Source organism: Tiliqua scincoides, chromosome 3 (assembly GCF_035046505.1).
Source record: "Tiliqua scincoides isolate rTilSci1 chromosome 3, rTilSci1.hap2, whole genome shotgun sequence".
Lineage (NCBI taxonomy): Eukaryota > Metazoa > Chordata > Lepidosauria > Squamata > Scincidae > Tiliqua > Tiliqua scincoides.
The window spans coordinates 210,611,092-210,638,519 of NC_089823.1; the positions used below are offsets into that span (position 1 = coordinate 210,611,092).

Here is a 27,428-nt window from a genome sequence, read left to right on the forward strand (position 1 = left end):
ATTACCTGCAATACAGTTTGATCATGTGAGAACATGATATTTGCATACTCAGAAGAAAGAAAGAGAGAAATTATCCATTCATTCATTTGTACTTTTTATCAGCAGCCACAAAAATCACAAAATGGTTGACAGCAAAAGGAATATTGAGATGGTTCTATGCCCCAAAGAAATTTGCAGTTTGCAGGGCTCCCCGCACCTCTAAACACTGCGAAATGCGATCGCAATACACTTCCAGGTTGTGATGGCAAAATCAGAAGTGGGTCGCAATAGCATTTTTCCAGTGTTTAGAGGTGAGGGGAGCACTAGAGGGTTCTGTGGGGCTCCCTGCATCCTCCTGGACACCGGCAGGGAATATGGTGAGTTGCAAAAAAGCCCCTATGTCCCACATCGACGCAATCCTGGGGATCACATATTCCCCCTTTCCCCATCCCTTAAGGGGGCAATGGCAGCGGTTCTCAGGCTGGTGTGTCATGACCACTGCTCTAAGCTTCAGAGGAAGCTTTGAATTCCATAGAAGACAGTTTCAAAGCCTGAAAGAAGATTGATCTTTCACTATCTTATCCTTTGTATGTGTGTGTGTGACGGTATTGTGTCCAGTTCTGGTCGCCACATCTCAAAAAGGATATAGTGGAAATGGAAAAGGTGCAAAAGAGAGCAACAAAAGATTTACAAATCGATGGTAAGGCCACACCTGGAGTATTGTGTCCTGTTCTGGTTGCCGCATCTCAAAAAAGACATAGTGGAAATGGAAAAGGTGCAAAAGAGAGCGACTAAGATGATTACTAGGCTGGGGCACCTTCCTTATGAGGAAAGGCTACGGCGTTTGGGCCTCTTCAGCCTAGAAAAGAGGCGCCTGAGGGGGGACATGATTGAGACATACAAAATTATGCATGGGAAGGATAAATTGGATAGAGACATGCTCTTTACACTCTCACATAACACCAGAACCAGGGGACATCCACTAAAATTGAGTGTTGGGAGAGTTAGGACAGACAAAAGAAAATATTTCTTTACTCAGCGTGTGATTGGTCTGTGGAATTCCTTGCCACAGGATGTGGTGACAGCATCTGGCCTGGATGCCTTTAAAAGGGGATTGGACAAGTTTCTGGAGGAAAAATCCATTACGGGTTACAAGCCATGATGTGTATGTGCAACCTCCTGATTTTAGAAATGGGCTATGTCAGATGCAAGGGAGGGCACCAGGATGCAGGTCTCTTGTTATCAGGTGTGCTCCCTGGGGCATTTGGTGGGGCCGTTGTGAGATACAGGAAGCTGGACTAGATGGGCCTGTGGCCTGATCCAGTGGGGCTGTTCTTATGTTCTTAGTGCACAGTCTTTTTCAGTGAGTGAGTACTATGAGTGAGTGAGTACTTTGCAAGTACCACTGCATTGTTTTTTCACTATATGCCTATCCCACTGAAGGTTTCTCTTGGTCCTAGCCTCCTTAGGTTTCACAAAGTTGCCCCGTCCTGTGCCTGCCTTCATACATGACATTTATTTTTCACAAACATATTAATGTAAAGATGTTAGTGAGTAGAGAATGAGCCAAGCCTTACTGATCCTTTTTCTTGCAATGATCCTGTTAAGAGAGCTTTAAAAATGAAAATGAAGAGAAATTTAGTAGACGAAATATTTCATGATGTGGAGATACAACAATGGGCCAAGTTTCACCTGCTACCTTTCTTGCTTGCTTAAATGTGGGATATCTGCCAGGAAAAAAAACAACACATTGGCTACTAGCCTGATCCTATGCATGTTTTCTCAGAAGTAAACCCATCTAAATTATACAGGAGCTACTTCCAAGAGAGGGGTAGAGAACTGCAGCCTAAGGGCCCAATCTTATCCAAATTTCCAGCACCAGTGCAGCCGCAGTGCAGCCCCAAGGTAAGGGAACAAATGTTCCCATGCCTCGAGGAGGCCTCTGGGACTGTTCCTCCACCACAGGATGCAGTGCATGCCCCATTGGCACAGCTGCACTGGCCCTGGAAAACTGGATAGGATTGAGTCCTCAGGCTGCAATCCTATCCATACTTTCCTGGGAGTAAGTCTCATTGAACACAATGGGACTTACTTCTGAGTAGACATGCTGAGGATTGGGCTGCAAATCAGCCCAGAAAATGAAGCATAGAAGACAAATACTTGGACTGCCCTTATAATTTTGAAAAGGAACTACATCTCTTCCTGTGAACTGAAACAAACCTACTTTATCAGTTGATGCTAATTAAACAACAAGACATGACAAGCAGGGCCTTTCAGGCAGATTATAGCACCTCGAGAGCATTGTGAAACATGGCGCCGAAAGCTGTGTGTCAGCAGCCACCCGAGAACAGCAATAATCTCCCCTGAAATTCACTGCCTCAAATCCCTTGTACCGTAATGAAATGGAAACGATAAAGATAAAGCTAAAAGGATCTACCACGGCATTTGCTACGCTCAGGGATGCTGCATAAGCTTTGCTCCAATAAGCTGTGCATCATTATCAGCGGCAGTAACACTGAAGAATGGGGCACTGCCGTTACTAATTCATAAGATTATGAAAAGGACCAACTGCAAATTCTGGCACAACCAGATTTCCTAGACTACTGAATTGAAAAGGAACCTTTGGTGTCCAGAAAGTCTGTGTTTGAAATCATTGTTGTTGATGATTTCAGTTGTTCTGGTGCTGATTTGGTCAAGTTGCATGCTACGTATATTCTAAGTCAGCGATTTTCAACATTTTTCACCTTGCGGCACACTGACAAGGCACTAAAATTGTGAAGGCACACCATGAGTTTTTGGACAACTGACAAGGCACACTGTGCTGTTGGTGGGAGGCTCACACCCCCCAAGGGCTCTTGATTAAATGGCCCTCCTCCAAACCCCCATAGCACACTTGCAGACCATTTGTGGCATATCAGTGTGCCATGGCACAGTGGTTGAAAATGGCTGTTCTAAGCACATTCACATGATGCTTGAAAGATACTCCAGTTCAGCAAAGAGCTGAACTGAAATTAAGGTCTCCATCCTACTTCGCAAGTGGAAGGTTGTTCGGGGATGAAAGAGAGAGCGGCAGGGAGGGGCGGCTTCCTGGCTGCAAACTCATTGCAAGCCAGGCCCAAATTTGGAGGGATAAGGGCTCAACTTGTTGCCTGTGATGAAAATTGCAATGTTTGCTTCTAAACAGAGTCTGTAAGAATTATCACACTACACCACTGATGAAATAAGATCTCAGTCCACTCTAGAGCCTCGGGCTTGTTTTAATTGCACCCAATCTGATCGGCTTTATTTGCCAGACAGCATCACATGCAACACAGGAAGACAAGTTCAGGTCTAAGAGGATCAGAACTCAATGTGGAAAAATAAAGATTTACCGTTTGTTGACATGTTGATATTTTAAGAGTGCAAGCTATCATGGGCAAAAGCAGCATATGCTCTCTCACAGCTCACAGTTGCTTTGGATGGCATACATTATGTGCTACCATCTGCAAAGTGAAGAACATCCTTGCATATTGTGGCAGTTGGTACACCTAGGTACACTATACTATGTGACCCACATAAAGCAGGCAGATAACAGTTTTACGCTGAAACCTGGAAGAAAAGGGCAGTGCTGGTTCCTTGGGAGCCTTTATACCCCCCCCCCCCCCAAGGAAAGAAAAAAAAAAAAACCTGGGATATACAGAGGTAACATAGTACCGGGGCAGGGAAATGAACATTTCACTGATGGGGTGGGGAATCAACTAGAGCAACAAGCAACTTCTCCCAGACTTTAGGACCTTTACTTTGTAAGGCCTTGCCATCAAACCAGGTTGTAGCTTGTCCCACTCTACCCATGTGCCTGGGATAGCATTCCTTCTGTTGGAAAAGTAGCACTGTGCCTGTTGGAAGGGTATTTCAGCAAAGGTGGATGCCAGGAGACCTTACAGGTATGGTCAGAGTCCACAATCTTTCAAAGCCTGGGAAGATGGAACTGTGAAACCACATCTTCTTCAAAAAAACAAGGAGTTACACCTGGGGTGTCAAACATAAGGTCCATGGACAGAATGTGGTTTCTGGAAGCAATTTATCCATCCCCCCGTTATAATTGGGCTCTCTCACACCTTGAAATTGTGAACAAGATTTGCACATTTACTCTTCTGTCAATTGTAGCTAATGAGTTTCTATGTGAGAACGAAGTGCTTATTTCTGGCCATCGCCTTCTTAATGATATCACTTCTGGCCCTCAGCAGGCACCATGAATGCTAACTTCAGCCCTCTGTATGAAACAAGTTTGACACCCCTGAATTACACTGTGGCATACTGTCTTAATTACTTGACTGAAAATCCTTCATGAAATAATAAACATTTCTGCAACAGGAACAGTTCCCATAAGTTCAGTCCAATTCAAGCTGCTCAGTTCTATCATGTATGAAATGCATTCTTCATGCAAATTTTCACAGAGTCTATGGCAGAGTGAGCGATTCCCCCAGCCCCTTCAATTTCTTCAGCACTCAGGGGAAAACTGTTCATTGCAAAAGTAATTTACTAAGGCTTGTTTGAACGACAATCTTATAGTAGAAAGCATATTTCAAATTTAGTGAGAGGAGAATGAAGCATTTAAGTGTAAACTTTATTTGGAGGGTCTTTGTAGTCTTAAGAAGAAGAGGTAAACAGACTTTTTCTGTCTGAAATATTTGGCAGACACAGCTCACAGCCCAGTCCTATTCACACTTTCCTGGGAGTAAGCCCCTTTGACTGTAATGGGACTTACTTCTGAATAGTCATGCATAGGATTGGGCTGTCAGTCTCTCTTTAGATCTTATCCTTAGGAAATGGTGGAGTTTCTGGATGTTAAAAAATGGGAGAGATGTTGAAACACATCCATTGATACACTTATGCTCCCCACTCCCCAGAAGTGTTTCCTCTCCCAAGATTAAAGCTGTAGATGGCATTTTTAAATCAAAGGTAAAGATGCTTTTTCCTACCTGTTTTCAGCAGTTTGAAACTCTGCTGTAAAAATATACCTAACAATATGTCTGCATCTGCACAAAGATATAAATGCTATGCACATAATGAAAAAAGACAGGCCTAATGTGATATATAATGCACTCAGTCCCATTCCATCTGAAAAAATCAAGATAATTTCAGATATTATCTTTTCTACCCAAATACTTATTCCTGAGCACAAAATATGCAGTTTATCTGGTGTCAGCCCTGTTAAGCTTTAGGTTAAAAATTATCCACATAATTTCTCTAAATTCATTCTCCCCCTTCTCTTTCTGCTCTGTGCTTGTGCCATCAGGCACCCCTTTCCCTTTTATGAATTTCTTCTCTCCCCTTTCTTGACTTTCTCCACATAAAGCAACTGCTTACACCAGGGGTGCTCAAACCCCGGCCCGGGGGCCACATGCGGCCCTCGGGGGCTCCCAATCAAGCCCGCGGGGAACCCCCAGTCTCCAATGAGCCTCTGGCCCTCCGGAGACTTGCTGGAGCCCATGCTGGCTTGACAGAACTGATTTCAGCATGAAGACAATTGTTCAACCTTTCACCTGAGCTGTGGGATGAGGGCTCCCTCCACTACTTGCTCTTTCACGTCTGTGATGCAGCAGTGGCAGCAAAGGAAAGGCTGGCCTTGCTTTGAGCAAGGTCTTTTAAAGGCCTTGAGCTATTGCAAGATCTTCATTCATTCATATAAGTTCCATCTCTAATAAATTCATTTATGTAAATTTATTCAAATTTTAAATGTAAATTAATTATTTTTCCCCCGACACAGTGTCAGAGAGATGATGTGGCCCTCCTGCCAAAATGTTTGGACACCCCTGGCTTACACTAAGGAACTAGCTAAGAAACATTGACTTGATTTATTTTCTCTTTCCTATTGATCCCACAATTAAATTTGCTTGTTGCACCTTCCACTTGTTCCACCCTCTTCATTCCCTACAGAACTACTGAGCTGTGCCATTGGCCACTACACAGGATCCCAGCTTATGTGAGACTTGTCCCTCATGTGCTCATGTTAATGCATTTTTCAAAAGCACTCCCACTAACAGGCCACTGAGCTATGCTCTCCATTCAGTGTTTGCTCCTCAGTTTTAAGGGGAACTTCTAGATAGGGTGCCTAGTCTGGGATCATCATACCTTGTTCATGCACTCTTCGTGGAGGGGTTCACATTATGCTGCCATGCTGCCATTCGTATCTTGTCCACATGTGCTTTTTCCATGCTTAAATGTCACATTCATTAAGACAGAATATGACTTGCTTTTTTTTTACCATCAGTGTAGCAGAGCAATGACCACACCTGCAGATTATTGCGAACACTACTGATCAGTCCTTTTAAGAAACGCATGCCCAGGTCCAACAGACCACAAGGGGTAAGGAGGGGTAACAGACCACAAGGGGTAACAGACTCAGGAGGGGTAACAGACTCAGGAGGGGTAACAGGGGGAGGGTCAGTCTCATTATATCCCCAAAACACACTACATCTACTGCAATGTGAAATAAACTTTCAATTCCACATGCGACTGCAAGTGAAAAATCAACAACTTGCTGGCACAGAAGGAGCACATTTGATGCAAAGGTTTAATTGAAACAATTAAGCCTTTCACACCCAATAGGGTTCGATTCTATTGGGCCAGTGCTGGCCCAACGCTGGCACTGAGTTTCGCAAATGTGCCGTAAGGCAAGCCTGCAACAATCACTGCTGGCTCAGTGCGGGCACCAGCTTAGTGTGAGTGTGCACTGAGCCAGCATTGGGTGGAGACCAGTTACACACCTCCAGGTGCTCCGGGTAAGTCGGAGTGTGGGAAGGGGAAGATAATCTGGGGTGAGGGAAGGGCAGGGTGGGAACCCCAGGGCGGGTCCTAACCCCCCTCCCAGCTTGGGAAACCCAATGAGTCTCCTTGATTCTGCGCCCGCTCAATAGCGGGTGCAGATCCAAGGAGACCCATTGAGGCCACCTGGCACTACACGGGGTAAGGGAATGTACGTTTCCTAACCCTGAGGAGACCTGCAGCTGCTTCTCTGGCTCCACTGGACATAGAGGTCACCATTTTGATGCTGCTGCAGCCCTGGGCACTGGGAAGGACAGACCCAGACATACACGAGCACGCATAGCATCAAAGCCAACAAGTCTTTGGACATACTCCATCTGGAGTTCATTAATACCAGGATAAATGAACCTACTCTATAAAATTACTAACTCACAGAATATTCAGTCACCTACATTTAAATTTGAAATGTCCTTCTCATTAATGACAAAGGGACTATAACATTCAAATGATTGGCAGTGTCTGCATGACATACTATTCTGATGGCCTTGCTGCTTTCACAAAATGTGAGCTACTGTTCTGTAATAAATGGTTGCAGCTGTTGCCATGGCAATTCATTTTTTTTTAGGTGTCAAAGTGAAGACATGAAAAGCAGCTGCTATCACAAGAGTATTAGATGAATCCAGATGTGGACTGTGTTCTTATTTCCCATAGTAATGAAACAATGAATTCTTGATCTGGCCTCTCTATAATGCCAGAATTGAGGACAAGGACAGTGGGATGGATACACAAACTTCAAACAGAAAACCAAAATGTGATGGAGACTTTTTCTGAAAAGCGAAGGCAAATTAGACTTGTATATTGGTATTGTTGGCAAGATATAATGTTTCAGCAGCATTTGCCCATGAAGTCTTCAAATTGCCAAACAGTTTTCAATACTCTCACCTTAGTATTGTGGTTGTAGCAGTGATTTGGAGGCAGAGGCATAAGGGCGGGAAGGCACAAAATTCAGAGAGTGGGAAGGCGTGACACGCATTTCTTTCTGCTAGAGGCAGCCTTCCTCCCTGAGTGGGGCAAAATCCCAAATGTGGATAAGTGATGAACTGAGTTTGATCCCTACTTTAATTCCTTGATTATAAATGTGAAGGAGAATGATACATTTCTCCTAGAGCAATGTATCCTAAGAAGCCATCTTAAAGTCAATTCTCTACATGCATCCGCAGAACTTTATTCAGGGAAAAGTCAGGCTAGGGCAAAATCTGACATTACCTTAGGAGCATGCTGGACTCCTGTCATAGGAGTTTGTCACATAGTTCTTTTACAAAAAGTCACTGTGAGGTCCCTTGACAGGGACGGGAAAATCCAGTGGAGTTTGACTTGAATCGAGTCGCTGATTCACTGCCCCCCACGACTCGACTAAAAAACGAGTCATAACAGGGGCACTTTCCGAGTCTCTGAGTCACCCTTTAGTGACTCTAAAAAGTCAAATCACCCCCTTTAAAAACCAGGCCATGGAAGAAACTGGGCTGCTGCTGAGGTGTGTGTGTGTGAGTGTGTGTGTTTCGGAGTACTCCTTTAACACTCCCCTGATGTTCTGTCCCATCTGTAAACAGGGCGGAAGGGGTGGGAGGAGTGTGAGAGCAGGAACAGAAGTGGCAAGAGGCAGGAGGGTCACAAGCAGCAATTAGGAGGCTTACCAAGACGACCTGATCCTTTGTGGCCCTACTCAGAAGTAGCCCCACTGTAGCAGGTCATTCAATGAGGCTCCCCCCCCAACAGCCATGTGATGCAAAACATGATCACTATGAACCCCCCTTCCTGCCGCCTCCCCCTCCCTGGGCTTCTTAAGTCAATCGTAAGGCAAGAACCCCTCCTTGGGTCCTCCTACTGCTCTCTCTCAGCCAATGAAAATATCAGAATGCCCATCCTTTGTCCAATGATCATCCATTCCTTATTTCTATCAGAGATGGTTAGAGAGAATTTAGTCCCGCCTCCCCCATTCATTGCAAACATTAACCCTTTCCTGCCTCCTGGCTGGCATCTTCCAGCTGCTTGCCCGGTTGGAATGCTGCCCCACGAGGTATTTCATGAAGTGAAAACAATAAGTAAGCACATCCAGACACAGGGAGATTTGAGTCAGCCTGCATGGAGATGAGTGCCCAGTCAGGGGAGCCTTGACTCAAGTCTTTTTCATAGCCTTCCACGCACAAGACTCACGAGTTGCAGCGTCAGTGAAAAATGTGCATTCTCACGACTAACTCAAGTTTCCATCCCTGCCTCCTGATCTGGATCAGGACCACAGTGTGGGGAAAGGTTTAACCATCTGTCATACCATCTTCCTTGATGTTATATTTGGCACAATTAGCAAAACTTATGTAGAGTAGTGGAAATGGAAAAGGTGCAAAAGAGAGCGACTAAGATGATTACCGGGCTGGGGCACCTTCCTCATGAGGAAAGGCTATGGCATTTGGGCCTCTTCAGCCTAGAAAAGAGGCGCATGGGTGGGACGACATGATTGAAACATACAAAATTATGCACGGGAAGGACAGAGTGGATAGAGAGATGCTCTTTACACTCTCACATAATACCAGAACCAGGGGACATCCACTAAAATTGAGTGTTGGGAGAGTTAGAACAGACAAAAGAAAATATTTCTTTACTCAGTGTGTGGTTTGTCTGTGGAACTCCTTGCCACAGGATGTGGTGATGGCGTCTGGCCTGGATGCCTTTAAAAGGGGATTGGACAAGTTTCTGCAGGAAAAATCCATTACAGGTTACAAGCCATGATGTGTATGTGCAACCTCCTGATTTTAGAAATGGGTTATGTCAGAATGCCAGATGCAAGAGAGGGCACCAGAATGAGGTCTCTTGTTACCTGATGTGCTCCCTGGGGCATTTGGTGGGCCGCTGTGAGATACAGGAAGCCGGACTAGATGGGCCTGTGGCCTGATCCAGTTGGGCTGTTCTTATGTTATGTTCTGGAGGAGATTTGGTAAATGAATGACTAGAGAAGGAAATGAAATGTACCATACATAAGTTATGTGACTTTTTGGAGAAATATGGACAGAAAGTGCCTGAATGACTTAGATGTGTATAGAAAACACCTTGATAGTGCAATCCTATGCATGTCTACTTAGAAGTAAGTTCCACTGATTTCAACAGGACTTACTCCCTGGTAAATGAGCATAGGATTGTAGCCTCAGTGACATTTTCCCTCAATATCTTCAGTTATAGGTTGCCTACATACTACTGGAACCACTAGTGTAGTTGGGGGGGGGGAGATATAGGGCCCCAGGCAGCATGCCTACGGGATATTAACTGCCCCCTGCCATAACCCTGCAGTGTCGCGTGACCTAATTCAATTAGGAGAACTGACAAACACAGGTTAGAACCAGGGTCAAAGTGAGATGGGAGGGTGGGCACTCTTTTTCTCAATATTAACATTTCTTACTGTAACAAAAGCAAATACTCATAATATATTCAATAAAGTTCTATATTTATTAAATAATTTTTAAACTAATATGTACACTTTTATTTACTTACTTAGAGCCCAATCACGAGTTCTTACTGCTGGTCCTCCGCCTTTGCTGAGTGCTCATGGCACATTTGCAGCCCTCAGCACCAGTCTAGTGGAGAGGAGGTGTTCTGGGGTTGGGGGAGGCGGGGGGAGGTGGGAAAAGTGGGGGGAGGGCGGGGAGAGGGCAGGGAGGAGGCGCGCCAGGGGAGAGAGTGGGGCAGTGGGGGGAGGTGGGGCTGGCAGTGCTCAGTTCCTCTGCATTCAGAGTTTCCATGTCAGGCCACAGGTCTGACACGGAGGCTCTTGATTCTACAGCAGTCCCAACAATGGGCAGCTCAGGATTGGGCTGCCCCTTAATTACCTGATTTGATTTCCTTGCATGTGGGTGCCAAAATTTTCTGTGACCCTGGGTACCAGATGCCTTAGTTGCACCACTGCTTGGAACAGATTCAAAGAGGGAGGAGGTCAGCATTCCTTATTTCCAGACCATTCCTTAGATTTTATAGGTAGCTATTATGAATAGGTAGCACTGGTTGACGCTAATCTCATTAACTATTAGCATTTTGGGACTGAATTGGAGAACAACACACTGTCAAGTTGTTTGCCAAATGAGGACAGATGGAGGGAAAAGAACTGCCTGAGGTCCTCAGCATGTGAATAAGGGGTTAGCAAAGCTATAACATTTTATCAGTCTACTGTTCCTGGCTCCAGTTTTGATCACCATAGCTGGTGAAATAATAATAGGTTTTCATCAACACAGTGAAACGCACAAATGTCTAGATATATAAAGTTGGTATTTAAGTATCTGAATCATGGAAGTAGTATTTCGACTTTAATTGACCTGAGATTATTGTGAGTTAAAGGTCTTGCTGTGTGTCATTTGGAAAATAAGTCTCCTAGGCTTGCAACAAAAGTTTTCAATTTAACCTTTAGCCTTTGAGAAGTACTGTGTTAACGATCGCCATGCTGATAACATACAATCAGGTTTCTGCCTATATTTTAGACTTGCAACTTCTGCAGTGTACCAAAGCAATAAGAATCCAATGTGACAATTAGGGCCCAATCCTAATGACAGCATACATGCCTGTATAATGTTGTGAACAATGCAACACCAGCAGCTGTTTTGAGAGTGTGTCTGCAAATGGTGGTGGCAGCCCTGGTGCGCTGCTGCAGAGGACACCCTGCAATGAAGCAGATAAGGATCCAATCCTATCCAATTTTCCAGTGCCAGTGTAGCCATGCCAATGGGGCATGCACTGCATCCTGTGGCTGTGGGGAGACAGCCACAGAGGCCTTTTCAAGGTATGGGACCATTTGTTCCCTTACCTCGGGGCTGCATTATGGCTACACTGGTCCTGGAAAGTTGGATAGGATTGGGCCTTAAGTTATCATGGAGGTGGGTGATGGGTGGAATAGGATGGGGTGGAATGGGGGAATTTCTGGGCAGGGAAAGAGAGGTGGGTGGGAGGCATAACAGAGGAGGAAGCGCGTGGATCCCAGCTACACTGGCATGCACCAGGATCCTATCCTCATTCCCTCTCCCTTTCCTCAGTTCTGTGCCAGCATAAAAGTTGCAAATCCAAGGAGACCCATTGGGGACAAAAGTAGCATTACCTCATGAAGGCCTTCGGGACTGCCCCTCCCCCAAGAATGTAGCGCATGCTCTGTTGGCACAGCTGCATCAGCTGTGGGCAATTTAATTAGGATTGGGCTGTTATTCCCTTTAAAGAATGCTCTTTCCTAAGATACCTAGCCCATCTACTAAAAAAATTAGAAAGATTAATAATAAATTGTTCCGGCAGGTTTATTTATACTTTTGCAATGAAAGGAATGAAAATATCTTTTCTCCCAAAATTTTGTGTTCTGATCAGCTCCATGGGCAAATCATCTTTCTTAAGCGTCCTGGCTGGGTATCCAGAACAGAATCTGCAAAACAATGTGAATGTACACACATAGATTCTCAAAGAGAGACTCGGGGTGGGGGAGAATTCAGTTTAACATCAATGCGGAGGAACAGAAATACAGAAATAAAGGAACCATTCATTGTTAAACCAGTTCATGGGGACAAGATCTTTTCTATAGGAATGCCTTCAGCTATCTCCAACCCTTTGCCAGAATGCCTGAGACAGCAAACAAAGGCCTACTGGACACTTCCCTGGCTTCTCTTTTATTTCTGACTGCTTGCTGCTGATTAGTGGAGGAATGGAGGAGCTCCTTTTGATTTTATTGAAGCAAGCAGAGCTTGAATGGAGATACAAAATGAAAATATTGTATATGTAACAATGACTCCATTTCTTTATAATGGTGCAACAAGGATATTTAGGGGTGGGGGTGGGAGAAAAGATTCATACTACTGGTGTGCTATATAAAGAATCTGGATGCCATTTAACTGTATAAAATGTTTAGTATCTAAAAATGTAACTCTTCTCACAAGTTCTGAATAGGTCATTGCAGATGGCATTATATGTCATAATTGTCCAACATTATTATGACTGTGCAAAATTATAAAGACAAGCCCCATCTGAAAAAATAAAATAAAATAAAAATAGTTGATAAGCTGATGTGGTTCTCTTTTAAGTGGGGATTCATCATACATGATTTCCCTGTCCTAACTATGGCTAAGAATGTGGAAGGTGAATTTCGAAAGGTAAATATATGACTGCTTGGAGCTATAGGAACTCTTCAGTATCATATTGTCCAGAGCTACACTTTAATCAAAGGTGCACTGGAAACTAAGACTAGTGTAACTCTGGCACAGGGGCTAAGAAAATGAGATGAGAGCCAGGCAATCCCCAGCTCAAATCTAACCTCAGTTCCCTTAACTACAATTTTTTTGTTTCAAAGGCTTCCATGCAGTATATCAGTTCAAAGAATGTTCAAGGTAGTGTCTAACAATAAAACAAATAAAATATCACAATGACAATAACAGAAATTAGCCAATGAAGTAGCACATAAAAAGGCAGTAGCAATACAAAAAGCACAAAAGCTATTGTTCCCCGAATGCTTAGGCAAATATAACCATTTTAACTTGGCACCTAAAACAGAATAAGTGCCATCCATTCATAGCTGGGATGTGATAACAGAGAACACCCTCTAGGATAGAGGAACAAGCATTCCACTATTGTAAAAAGCCCAGCAGTAGCATGGACATTGTGCTGCTACCAGGCAGGTTGCAGCCACCTGTGGTGGCAGCTTTGCTTCCCTGCTCCCACAGAGCCCAGGTGACACTGAGGCGGCAATCCTAACCACACTTTCCCCGAGAGTAAGCCCCATTGAACAAAATATGATTTACAGGTTGAAACTCATTATTCACATGGGTTCCATTCCAAGCACTCCTGTGGATGGCAAAAAATGCACTATAGCAAATCAATTTAAAAAACAAAGTTTCTTTGCTCCAGTGATTTAAAAACAGCCCTGATGACCTTTGTGATGTAAGATAACAGTCATTAAGAAGACAACCACCAATCAGCTGTCCTCCAAGAGCTTACAAAGGCACTTCACTCAGCCCCTCCCTTCACCAATGCAAAATGATTGCCTTTCTTTCAAGTACTCAGGGGGAAGGGTGGGGTCAGCTGGGGAGAGAAGGATTGATGGATTATCAGCCAGCTGCCCCCCCCCATGGAGACTATTGTTAAAGGACTGTGCAGTTTTTTAAACTGATTTTAAAGGGGTGCATTTTCCCCTTCTCCAGGGATCAGCACATCCTTCTCATTTGCAGGGGCCATTTGTGTTGAGTCAAAGCTGTGTATAAATAGGCTGGCCCTGTACTTCTGAGTAGACCTGACTGATTTAGGATTGTGCCCTGACTCTGGTAAGTCAGAGATGGGGGTTTGTTGTGGGTAGCGACAGGGAGGGCAGAGGTAGCTTCAGAGTGGGAAGGAGAGGGATGGATCCCAGCAGCACTAGCATGTGCCAGGATCCTATCCCTCCTTTTTGAACCTGCCCTGCCCCTCTTCTCTCCTCATATATATAACATATATACAGTGTATATATGGTTATATATGCCAGCCTATGCGGTGGTAAGTAGAACATATTTCTATGAATAATCCATTGAGCAGGGGTGTCCAAACATTTTGGCAGGAGGGCCACATCATCTCTCTGACACTGTTGGTGGCCAGGAAAAAAATAATTAATTTACATTTAAAATTTGAATAAATTTACATAAATGAATTTATTAGAGATGGAACTTATATGAATGAATGATCATGCAGTAGCTCAAGGCCTATAAAAGACCTTGCACAAAGCAAGGCCAGCCTTTCCTTCACTGCCACTGCTGCATCACAGATGTGAAACAGCAAGTAGTGTAGAGAGCTCTCATCCCACAGCTCAGGTGAGAGGTAGAACAGTCGTCCTCACGCTGAGAGCAGTTGCATTGGGCTAGCACGGGCTCCAGCAAGTCTCTGGAGGGCCAGAGGCTTATTGAAGACTGGGGGCTCCCCGCGGGCCAGACTGGGAGCCCCCGAGGGCCGCAAGTGGCCCCTGGGCTGGGGTTTGGGCACCCCTGATTTAGAGCATGCCCCCTTCCCTTCCCAAGGGCACTCCCTCCTTTGCACTGCTTCTGTGTCAAATAAATGGCAGCAGTGTATTCTGGGAACTCAGCATGCGTAGCTTCTGTTCATTGGAAACAGAAGAAACATGGAGAAGGGTGGTTGTGAACTGCATTCCAGGTAAATAAAAGGAGAGGAAGGAAGAGGAAAGTCCAAATGAACTCTCCCTGCCTACTTGGTGCTTTGTAAGAACTAGATGACTGTGGGGAAGCAATCTGGAGTCACAGCAGCTTCTTTTTTTTCTTCTAGCAACACTGGAAGAAGGGACTGCTACAATGATCTTCTTCTGACTTGCACTTAGCAAGTCGAAGAAAGAGGATTGGATCCTCCAATGGAGTGGGAGTTCCACCTCCACAATGCCTGGGGAGAGCAGATGGGCTGGGGGCTTGTCTATTCACCGCCTTTCCAAGGGAGCATCTCCATGTGGTAGTTTCAGGTCACTTCATGGCATGGCCAGCCCTGTTTACAGGGGAAAATGTACCTCTCTTTCCATTTCTGAAACACAGTTTCCATTTAGACTCCTCTCCTCCCCATGCAAAAAAAAAGAAAAAACCTTATGAGGGCACATTTTCTGACTATTGAAAAGGGAGAACATTGATGGATTTCAAGCACTTCCTACAGAGTGCCTAAGTTCAGAAAGAAGTGTCACATCTCTTGGGCTAATTTCTGCATACTGTACTTCAAACAGACTTGGCAAAGGTGGGAAAGCAACAAATCAAAATAGAAAGCTTTGTACCTGTGCTGCCACTAGTGTGCATACTCTGTTCCTGCTGCCTTCAGTCAAGGAGACTAGCAAATCGGTGAATGTTTCCTTCCAGAAGCAGGTCTTTGTGAAAAGGCTTGCTGGAGAGGGCTAATTAAATATGATTTCAGAATACTTCAAGGTTCTCTGAACCTCAGTGAACAATGCTAAACAAAAATAAACTCCACACGTAATTATCTTGCTCTCAGAAAATCTGCTATGCTCACTGGAGAAAGGTTATTTGGAGATGAAAAATCTGGAAACACTTAACAAGAGAAGAGCAGGGGGAAAAAAAACCTATTCCCAAACAGCCAGGCTACAGCAGTGCACTTGACTTCTGAAGTGCTCCCAACAGAAATCTTTGAAATGGGGAAGCTTTGATGTCAACACGGTCACTTGTGCTGAAATTCCACTAAATAATTGAGTTCTGGAGGTGAGTTTTAAGCTTTGCCATGCAGCTGTCCTAATTTGGAGCCTGAAATTTCATATTTTTAACTGTTAACAAACTATCTATGGAGAACTGGACAGAAATACCTGTGCACTAATATGATCTAATAGGACATGACAACTGCAGACATTCCCAGCTGATTTGAGCTAATTTACATTTTCATGCGTCCCCAAGGGCAAATGATGGCACAACTTACTGAAATCCTTTCTGGTTTAACAGGCAAACAAGTGGGCAACGGAGAGCTATACAGTTGCATTTGATTGAGAATTATAATCTGATCCCTCCAGCAGGATTAGTGAATTAAGCAGTAGTGGAATAATAGATTATAAATGAATACAAAAGATCCAGTAGTAATGCAATTCTGGGCACAAACCAAACCTGCACTGGAGCAGGCAAGCCAGGAGGCTTGCGCTGCATCCAACGTAGGTTCGTTGGCTGCAGCGGCTAAGCCAGGAGCAAGCGGAAGCTCTTCTCCTTACCCCTGGGTAAGGACTGCTTCCCCAATGGTTCTCCTCGGACATGCACCATCTCTGGAGGTGGCGCAAGTCAAGGAGTGCAGAGCGGCTTGAAGCCACACCGTTCTCTGCGGGGACGGGGGCTGGGATCTGGCATAACTGCCGGGTCCCAGCCCTGCCCCAGGCTCCCTGTGTGCCCGCACCCGGGGCCACCCATCGCCCGCCCTCCCCCGCCCAGAAACGCCCCACTCCAGCCTTCTCCCTGCCCCCCACACCTACCTTTGCCACTTGTCACAACAACAAGCGGCGGCTTCCTCGCCGCTGCGGAGGCTTCTGCCGCCTCTGTGCGTCAGTGCATCTACATGTGCCAACGCGGCTTCCTCCCACAGAGGCGCAAACATGCTTTACAGAACGTTTGCCACCCTCCTATGCCGGCCTAAGGGACTTGAGCCCTAAAACAGCTAAAATATAAATAAATCAACTCCAAATTTGGCTTATAAGACAAGCCTATGAGGATCTACTCAAAAGTAAATTCCACTTAGTTCAATGCAACGTACTCCCAGGTAAGTGTGTATTGGACTGCAGCCATACAGCCCAATTCTATTCTCCACCCACTGATGTTGCAAAACCAGAATGGCTACTGCTGCATCCTTTAGGAGGGGCAGTTGCAGCGGTCTCTGCTGGGTAAGCAAAGATTAATTCCCTTACCCAGGGGTAAGCTGCCACAGTATGGAGGGTCTACTCAGACCTGTGCTAGTAAATTAGAGAGAGGTACAGCACAGTGATCCCACCCCCTTAACTGCAGCTTCTCAGACCTGTGCTAGCAAATTAGGGACAGGCACAGCACGGTGATCCTGCCCCTTCACCTGCAGCTTCCTTCCTCCATGCTGGTATTGTTTAATATAAACAGCGATGCCCCATCCCATCTATTTTAAACAGGACCAGCATGGAGAAAGGGTGGGTGTGCCAGAACTGCAGGTAAGAGGGAGGGATTAGGGATGGGGTCGCCATACTCTGCCTATCCCTGTCTACCATAACTGAGGAGGCAGTTTGAATTCAGGAAGCCCCAAAATTTGTGCCAGGCTTGATTACCACTATGGTTTGACATGGTGGTTTGACATGATGGCTACACTGAGCCTCCCCCTTTTTCTTCTCTATGCATACTAAATGCATACTTCTCTGAATACCTCCTTTTATTAACCCTGTTTTATTTTCTCCCTCCTCTTCACATCATCCTCTTTCCTCTCTCACTGTGTCACTAAAGATCTGCAACTCTCATCTCTTCCCCCACTATTTTGCCAACATCCATGGTTTGCCTGTGGCTCTGTTTCTCAGGCCCAGACCAGAAGCGCAGAAACACATGTGGAAATTAGCATTTCCCATGGAGTGACTGCATTTTCAGATGGAAAACGCACATGGGTTTCCTTATCCATGAGTGTTTTCCCACAAAATAAGCCAAGTGTCTTTTCCAGTTTTTATTCCATTATTTGCAAATCGTCCACATGGGTTTTGAATGTATGGTTGCAAAACTCAGGTGGTTTTCAATATGTTTTCATTATTCAAATTTTGAGTTTTTGGAGGAGGTGCGATTGCACCCTAGAGACTGGCCCCCAGCGGCACACTCCTTCGTCACAGCTTGTCCTCTCTTTGATTTTGACTTTAAAGGGAAGCAATCTCTGTTCCCTTGCTTGTGGTGAATAGAAGAAAGGGCAGTTTGTCACTGGGTTACAACCTCTCTCCAGTGATGATACAGTGATACAGGCACTCCCCATCTCCCCTTTTTCATAGGCTGAGACATCCCCACAGAGAGTAGGCACACAAACAATGGGTATTCAGAATTGCCTTTGGGGCTGCAAGCAGAAAGGGAGGAGGGAAGAGTCTGCTCGCAGGACATAAGGTGTGCAGGCCTGATCTAGTGAGAAATCCTCCTTCTAGGACAGGGGTGTCCAAAGTTTTTGGCAGGAGGGCCACATCATCTCTCTAACACTGTGTCGGGGGCCGGGGAAAAAAAGAATGAATTTACATTTAAAATTTGAATAAATTTACATAAGTTTACATAAATGAATATATTAAAGATGAACTTATATCAATGCATGAAGGTCTTGCAATAGCTCAAGGCCTATAAAAGGCCTTGCACAAAGCAAGGCTGGCCTTTCCTTTGCTGCCGCTACTGCATCACAAATTTGAAACAGCAAGCAGTGGAGGGAGCCCTCATCCCACAGCTCACACGAGAGGTCAAACAGTTGCCCTCATGCTGAGAGCAGTTGTGTCGGGCCAGTGTGGGCTCCAACAAATCTCCAGAGGGCCAGAGACTCGTAGACTGGGGGCTCCTTGAGGGCCGCAAGTGGCCCCAGGGCTGGGGTTTGGTCACCCCTGTTCTAGGACATGTGGATAATGTGAGATATGGTAAAAATGTGCTTCACCCAAAACTAGAATTTCTTTCCTGTGAAAGATGCCTGATGTCCTCTACAGAGAATCATAGTGTGACCCCAGAGGTCCTCTTATTATACACATCACCTCAGAGTTGGGGCAACCTCCACCTAAAACTTTCATAGCCTGTTTCTGCCTTGCCTTTTTTGTTTCTTGTAAACTTTCATGAAAACGAATCCCACATTCTCCCTAGGCAGTTTGCGCCATTGCAGAACTGCGCTTGTACTCAGAAAGAATTGTTCTCCTTCATCTTTCCGACACCCTCTTAAATATTTAAGTCATTTCAGCATGTCCTCTCTCTCTCTTCCCTTTTCCTCTGGGCGAAGCATGCTGTGGCTGAGCTCTCCTTGTAAGTAAAGCACAGAGCTTTCTTGTAGGCCGAACACGCCTAGTTCCTCAGTCTTTCCTCAGATGGCTTACTTTGCCCTCTTAGCATACTTGTACTACTCCTTAGAATCTCTTTCAGTTTCTTGAAGACACTGGTATTGAACTGTGGTGTTCAAGACTGAGTAAGAGTGTTCCAAAGTCTCACAACGGCTGAGTGAGAAAGTGACAATCACTTTCTAAGACTTCAGCATTTAAAGTGATGGGTGAAAATTCACAGGCAAGGATCTTGTGCTATACCTCCAAGTATAAGAGGACCAGGTCTTTGCCTGTGAATTTTCTCAGCTGGTGCCTGGACTAAATGCAGATCCTGTGGTGATCATGCAAAGGGTGAATGAGAAGAATGCCAAGTTGGTCTTTTCTCCCTAGCCCCAGGGTTCTCAAACCTTTTAGCACTGGGACCCGCTTTTTAAAATGACATTCTATTGGGATCCACCTAGCTTTACAAGACTTTAAATAAAGGTGATCTAGAAAGAAATAATATTTTAATGTATTTATTTACAAGTAATATTTTATTTATTTATTCATTTGCAAAAAAAACTCAATCCATTTCTTGTAATGAGGCAGCCAGAATGTAATGCAGTCCTCAAGGCTTGAGGGGCTTTAGTTATGCGAGCGAGCCTTCACCTGCCCCCACTATGTCATGGATGGACTTGGAAGAAAACATATGAGAAAAAAGAGTCTCAAATATTTATCTCCTTATCAGGGCCTCTGAGAGGAATTTTATCAGGTGGTACAAAGTTTCTTTTGGGCCCCTTTGCAAAGAGGGAGGGGTGAAACAGAGCAGGGGAGGGTGGTGACGGGCAAGCAGAATAGGGTCAGGGAGGGGTGAAACAGGGTAAAGACAGTTGGAAAAGTCTTTGCAGTCCAGGTCTACCAACCCATGTGGCATCAGTAGTGTCCCCAGCATCCTGTGCAGGCAACAAGTCTGAGTAGATAAGAAAATGTAAGATCCCAGGAACTTTCTGGGCCCCCTCCTTTGGCTCCTGAACCCCCCTTTAGACCCTGGGCCCAGGTACAAATTATCTCCTTTACCCCCCTCTCCTAGGCCCTGCTCCCTATATTTACACAAGCTTGCAACCTGCAGGAACTCAACTGTTTGCAGGACAATTAGCAGCTATCCTGCAAATTGCAGGAGCTCAGCTCTTTGCAGGGCAGTTAGCATCTATCTGATTTTTGAATAGCCTCAGTGCTTGATCTATCAGCACATTCCTTCTCATTTGCAGTGGCCATTTGTGTTGAGTCAAATTCGTATGTAACAAGGTTGGTAGTTATCATCTACCTTAAGAAGTACAAATCCTTGTACTTCTGAAGAAACTCAAAGTTCGAAACTCAAAGTTCCCCGCTGAACCTGTAGAGACTTATAAAAGAGTTAGCTGCAATCTCTATCAGACTGTTAGCTGAGTTCTGGTTTCGGAACATTTGTTATTAGTGCTTGATGGGCAAGAACGAGAGACGATACATTCTGATGTCCAAATCACAGCTGGAGATTTGCTATTAGCTACTGTATTAAGATAAATCTTTGCCATTTAAATGATCACATTGAATAGGAAGGTTATTGAGGGAGTCACTGAAGAACTTTACAAGGTCCTTCAACTTGGCAATGTTTCACCTTTGTTCAGTAGGTTAGAGGCAGAGTGTGAGAGGTGAACCCACTATTGTCTGGTCTTTGTAAAGCTGCCTGTTTCATTGAACTGAGAATCAAAGTGTAAGGCTTAGTATTCCGCTCAGAGAGAGAAAATCTGTCTTGATCTTGGCTTCAATGATACAGGTTGAGTATCCCTTATCCGAAATGCTTGGAACTAGAAGTGCGCAGGCCCCGCAATGGGGTGACTCATATCTGCACCAGCTATTTTGGTGGCACAGAGTTGAGAGGCCCCAAGTTGAGCCAGGAGATCCAACATGGGATTCACAAGATCCCACCCTCTCCCACTCTGATTCTTCCCCCCTTCTCCCACCCCGGCATACCTTTCCGCCACCTGGAGCTCTTCCCTTGCTCTGGGCAGTGTGCAGTGGGCCTCCGACTGGGGCTGAACTCAAGGTCAGTGGGCCTGGACTTGGGGCTGAGATGGCACCAGCACTGATCCAGTACTGAGTGTTGTGGGCATGCCTTAAGGTACATTTGTGGCGCTCAGTACCAGCAGAGAATGGGCGCAGTGAGCTCAGGATTGGGCTCTAATTTCCCTAATATCATTCCTGACAAACACAGAGCCAATAAGTATGCCTATTCTTGTTAATATTCAGCTCAACAAGAGTGTATAGTGAGAGGATTATATGTGAATTCATTTTAGCTAAACTTTTGTTCTTGCTTTTGCTATATAAACCACTTTGTGAATTTTGTTGCTGTTGAAAAGCAGTATGAAAAAATTCCCAGGCCTGATCCATCTGCAAGGAGCAATGTGGGCTTATGCCAGTGATATCACCGATTTGTTTGAACCTAACAAAGTGAAGAAGAGACCAGAAGCATACACATAAATTTTCATTTTGGAGAGGCACACGAACAATCTCCTTTTAAGAGTAAGATCTTGTGGCCTTCTGTTACTTTCAAACTAGCATTATGAAGAGACGGAATGATTTTGTCATGCTATTTTCAGCTAGGGTCATATGAAATGAACAAGCCTTTAGAATTTCTAGGACAAATCCAGACATGCCCATGTTTTGAAACCAAACCCTTATATATACATATTGTACTATCATGTATTTTCATGGGGAAAAAAAATGCAGGCTTTGTTTTCACTGCACAGAAATGAAAACCAGTGTTGAAAATAGAAAGACAAAAAATTCTACAGCTCAGGTAAAAGCCACAGTTTTTCAGGGAGTCTGTAGATCAAGACTCTGGAGACCCAAGATAAACAGCCCAAAAGACTGCAAAGGAGAGATTAGTATTTACAGCATCCTTCCTTCCTATTTATCTTAAGGCAGCCTACAGGATAGTTGATTAGAATTTGCCATCTTGTTTTTTCTGCAGGCAAATAACAGAGGTTAGGAAGTTATGTTTTTGATCAAAACACTTTTGTCATGACTTTGATATGCTGTTTCTGAAAAGTGGGGTTTTGTGGTTCCATCAGATAGCCCTTCAAGCATTATTTATTTGCTTATTTAAAAGTTTTATATGCCACTTTCCCAGAGAGAAAAGCAGTGAACAAAATAATCATAAAGTAATTAAAACCATAAAATTAAAATAAAAGAGAAACAATATGGAGTGGGTTATAAAAACAACAACAGAACCATAGGAACAGCACAGATTCAAACCTAGAGATTCTAATTTTAAAAGGAGCATCCTCCCTCCTCAAAAGCCAAGTGAAATACAGGCATCTACTGTATCTGCAGGGGATACATCCCTATGCCCCCTTCGGATATCAAAACTGTGGATAAAAGGGAACCCTATGCATACAGTGGTGCCAAGCACTCTTCTTCCATTGTGGCTTGTTAGAGAGGAATGGGAAAAGCAGCCATCCAAAATGCTGGAGGAGGGAAACTAAGAGAATGCTAACAGGAAGCTTCCTGGTTCCTGTTAGCATTCTGGCTGTCTCCCTCCTCTGGCATTCCAGCTGACTGTGGCTGCAATCCTAACCACACTTTCCTGAGAGTAAGCCCCTTTGAACAAAATGGGACTTACTTCTGAGTAGACCTGATTAGGATTGTGCCTGCTTCTCATGTTCTAGTGATCAGTAACAGGGTGCCAAGGAAGAGACAGGTGCCAAGCACTCCTGTCTCTTCCTTTGCAGCCTGTTAAACTCATGCATATTATAATAATTTGGCAGCACCGAAATGCACAGTCCCCATTGCTCCTTCAAGAGATGTTTCAAGGCTCTCTTTGTGGTCCAAAGCCTGTGGTGGGGATTTGGTTGCACAGCATGTGTGGAAAGCAGCTAGGCAGAACTATTTCACTGCCTGAGCACAGAAGGTATGGGGGGAGAGGCAGAGTAGGAAGAAAGTGCACTCTTTTTTCTAGTGGAGAGAACCCTGACCCTCAGAGTGCTGTACACTCTTCTCCCCACACCACAATCATTCAGTCGCACACATGCGTGGTGCAGTGTTTCTTCCAGCTGAATTTGTACTGTTATGCTAAACTGAAAACACAGAGAAGGCAGTCAAGAAAGTACATTTTTCCTTCCTTGAAAGCCAAAGGTGCAGAATTCACAGGGCATGCTAATGAGAGCCAGGCTGGTGTAATGTTTTGGGAGGTGGACTGAGACCTGGAAGATCCAGGTTCAAATCCTCTCAGCCATGAAGCTTCCTGGGTGACCTTGGGCCAGTCACTTTCTCTCAGCCACACCTACCTCACAGGGTTGTTGTGAGGACAAAAGGAGGAGAGTAGCTGTGTACCCTGCTCTGAGCTCTTTAGAGGAAGGGCGGTATAAAAATGTAAATAAATAAATAATACCCTGTGGTCATGGACTGTCATAAGCAAGGCAAGGGTTCTTTCCACTCTAGGACTACAGTCCTAAACACACTTACCTGGGAGTAAGTTCCATTGAACAAAGAAGGAAGGACTTACTTCTGAACAGATGTGTAGAGGCTTGCACTGTAGCATTCTAGTAGTGCTGAGACATGGTTGTACCACAATTAGTTGTAAGTGCAATTGTGGTTACAAAATAGTACTATATTGCCACTAAAACCCATAATGCCAGTCACTACAGGCAAGAAAAATTGTAGCCTCCTTGCAGTCATAGCATTGTTCCTCCCCTACTGTTAATATTAATAAATTATCAACTTTCACTGCTTGGCACTTTGGGTATGCTGGGAAAGAAGACTATTGGAGGTGCATCTTTAACTTAAGGCCAGTTAAGCTTGGAGGAGTATTTCAACAAACACACACACTCCTCTTATCCTTGGGTAAGACTTGGGGGAGAAAAACCTTTCAAACCCTTTATGGAGGTTGGAAAAGCTTGTGCGCTTGAGTGAAGACAGTGGGAATGGGCACCTGTTACAGAACATGCAGACTCTGTGCTTTCACTGCCTCCCCCACAGCTCAACAATCTACCAATCTTCCTGCTGCCAGTTGCTGTTGTCTCCCACCAGAATTGCTTGGATGGATGCTTGTTGGAGACGGAGAGTCAGGAATGACAGGAAAAGAGACAGGAAGATCCACAGTAACTGCAGGCAAAGTTAGGCAACATTGGGAACCTTCTGTCACAGAGAGCCAAGACCCTAACAAGACTCTAAGTTCCAGATCTGAGAATAGGATAGGAAAAAAGCAACCCAATAAGGGGAAACAACAGACTGCCATGAGTTCAGTGAATCAACTGCAAGACAGGCAAGCTGGTAGCCACGACCTTGCAATTCACAATGCTCTTGAAGAACCCCCATTTCACTCCTCCCATCAGTATACTGCTGTTTCATGTGGGTTCTATTTTCTCCTGCTTTGATATTAGTTAGTTTGGGCTTTTCATGGTTAAGAACATGAGGTGAGGGTGATTGGTCTCATTAGTGGGAAGATAAAACCCTTAGAGAATGGAACCTGCTTTGCCTTCCCGGTGGATGAGAACTAAGGGAGAGTTACCTCTGTGGTGCAGTGAGTAAAGAAGTTACTGTAATTCTAGCTAGTCAGTAAGATAAATTAGACTGTGTTAGGTTTTCATTGCTTTCTTAGTAGCTTTTGGCTGCAATCCTAACCACACTTTCCTGAGAGTAAGCCCTACTGAACAAAATAGGACTTACATCTGAGTAGACCTGGTTAGGATTGTGCCCTTTATCAGCTAGTTCTAAAGGGGTTTTGCCTTGCAGGCTTGGAGTCTCCTAGAACTATCATATTTTTACCTAACTGTATATCTGGGTTGCATGGAAGCCCTCCTTTTGTTAGTCTGTAATAGTTAATGGATCTTAATAAACTTTTGGGTTTTATTTCTTTTTGTGTGGGTCTCTTTGAAGTATCTGGGAGCCATTACTCTTTTTTCTCTTATAGGGGGGAGGAGAGAGGAACTAAAGAGAACCCCTTAAATATTTTTATATTGTAAGAAAGAGAGATTCAGCCCAGGGAATCTCTCTAGTGAGCCTGGTTCCTGGCCTAGTAGCAGCAGGGTAGCCACCTTCTTACGTGGGTATAAGGAAACTGGACAGGTGGAGGGGGCATTTTCCTCCTAGAATCCGGACACCCCAGAAGAACATCAGTTGTGCCCTCAGTGCCCTCATATAAAGGAGGGCAGAGAACTATGTCCTTGTTTCAGGTACCTAACCATACTCAGAACTGAATGTAACTTTTGGCTCTCATTCCTTATATTTCAGGGTTTCTCAAACTTTGAGGGAGCTTTACTCCCTCAGTAAGTTCTTGTGGGGGAGGGGCTAGGGCGACATGACCCCCAGGATTGCATTGCATTGCAAAGGGGGGTGAGGTGGGGTGCTTGTGATTTACTTGGCATGGTGTGGGGCTGCATCAGGCTGCAGAAGGTGTAGGGAACCCTGCGCAGTCCTCCACAGCATTCTCTGAGGCTTGGAAGCTGCAATAGAAGCGGGTGCAAAGCACTTTCATTTTGCAGGAGGTGCTTTGTGCCCGCTTCTATTACAGGTTCCAAGCCTCAGGGAGCGCTGCAGAGGGCTGCCCGCAGCTCCTGCAGCCTGATGCAGCCCTACACCATGCCAAGTAAGCCACAAGCATCCCCTTCACCCCCTTGCATCGCTGCCTCCCTCCCTTTACCCTTAAAGGGATGGGGAAGCATTACATGAACTGGTGGGTCGCAACCCACCAGTTTGAGAACCACTGTTATACTGAATAAAACTTTAAGATTTTAACACAATATTCCATATACATCATGATGATGTGCTGTCATAAATATTTTCCTGCACTTGACTGTAAAGATAGTTTCTTCATGGCCCTGATTTAACAGCTTTTTAAAAAAAAAAAATTTTTGCGACCTTTCTCCAGAAAGCAAAGATGCACATTCTTGACTTTTAAAGACACCCTGATCTCATTTCAGGTAATGATGCTTAAGGACACAGATGCTAAGTATTTTCCTGAGTGCCAAAGCTAAGTAGTGAGTGAAGATGTTTTTGAATTTTTCATATGATTGCCTGCATATGGAAACTCTCGGCTAAGGCTGCAGAAATGCTTCCATTGTTGCTTCAGATTCTTTTCATTTTTCAAATGCTGATATGTTTGCTTGAAATGTGTTTGGGATGAAATTATGGTGCCTGTGAAATCAGCAGAGGCTTATAACTCATGCCTCAGGAAAACAATGCCCTGTTCACAGGAAGTCAGGAGAGGAGAAGGGAGAGGCTTCAGCTGAAAAACTCATTTGTCCTACAGAGCAGTTTCTTTTGAGGTCCTGCTGTTCAGACGGGCACCAGTAATAAATACAGTGAAAAGCATATTTTATGAGGGGCTGTGTGAGGTCCAGATAAGAGATGCTTGCGTGTAAACTGAGCAATCTATGATGACTTCACGCAGGTGAGCCAGCTGCTTATTTGCTCCACCTGACTCCTCTGGCTTGTGACATGGCACTGCCAAACTCCTTGTGAAGCAGATACACGCATAGGTCGACGGTTCGACCAAGTGAGATGGTCCTACCAATATTCAGCAAATATTGTTTACATTGGTACTAGCTCTCCAGGGCTTCAGGCAGATATATATTTTTTTCTCTACCTTGGTTGTGGCAGAGAATGCTGGGAAATTTAACCTGGGAGTGTTGGCATTCAAAGAATGTACTCGCCTCTACCAGTCCATTACAGCCGTCCCCCCACACATATATTACTCATGGTGACCTTTCCTTCTGTGTCCATCATACTGGAAACAGCTGCTGGCTGCTGTGGGCTGCAAGTCCAGGTCACAAAGAAGCCACATCAAAACATTCTGAATGAGGACATGATGAAGAGAGCAGCCAGTTCATATGTATGAACTGGGCATTGGCCACTCATAAACCCACTAGATCTGTCCAGATGAAACATTAGTATGAAGCAATTCTACAACCTCATATTTTACATCAGTTTTCACTGAAACATACACACAACTATTCAAGCTAACATACAATCATTAGCAATCACATTTGATTTAGTCCCCTTCAAGTGGATCATGTGATTTCCTGTGAAGTTCTGATAAGGGTATGATGTTTCTCTAGGCTTCACTATTAGCTCCAGATGAGAGGGCAGCTTTAGGTGCACAAAGGAATGTGTAGCCAACCCCTTCCTCAAAGTGAATAGGAAAGCTCACTTTTGCAGGAGCACCATATGTACCTAAGTTAATGTG

General features: G+C 44.7%; 1 protein-coding gene across 1 annotated transcript in view; it reads right to left on the minus strand.

Moving 5' to 3' along the window:
* The window catches only part of SLC9A9 (solute carrier family 9 member A9), a 294,081-nt gene that overhangs the window by 179,546 nt on the left and 87,107 nt on the right, over nt 1-27,428 (minus strand). The gene's annotated exons all lie outside the window — the stretch shown is intronic.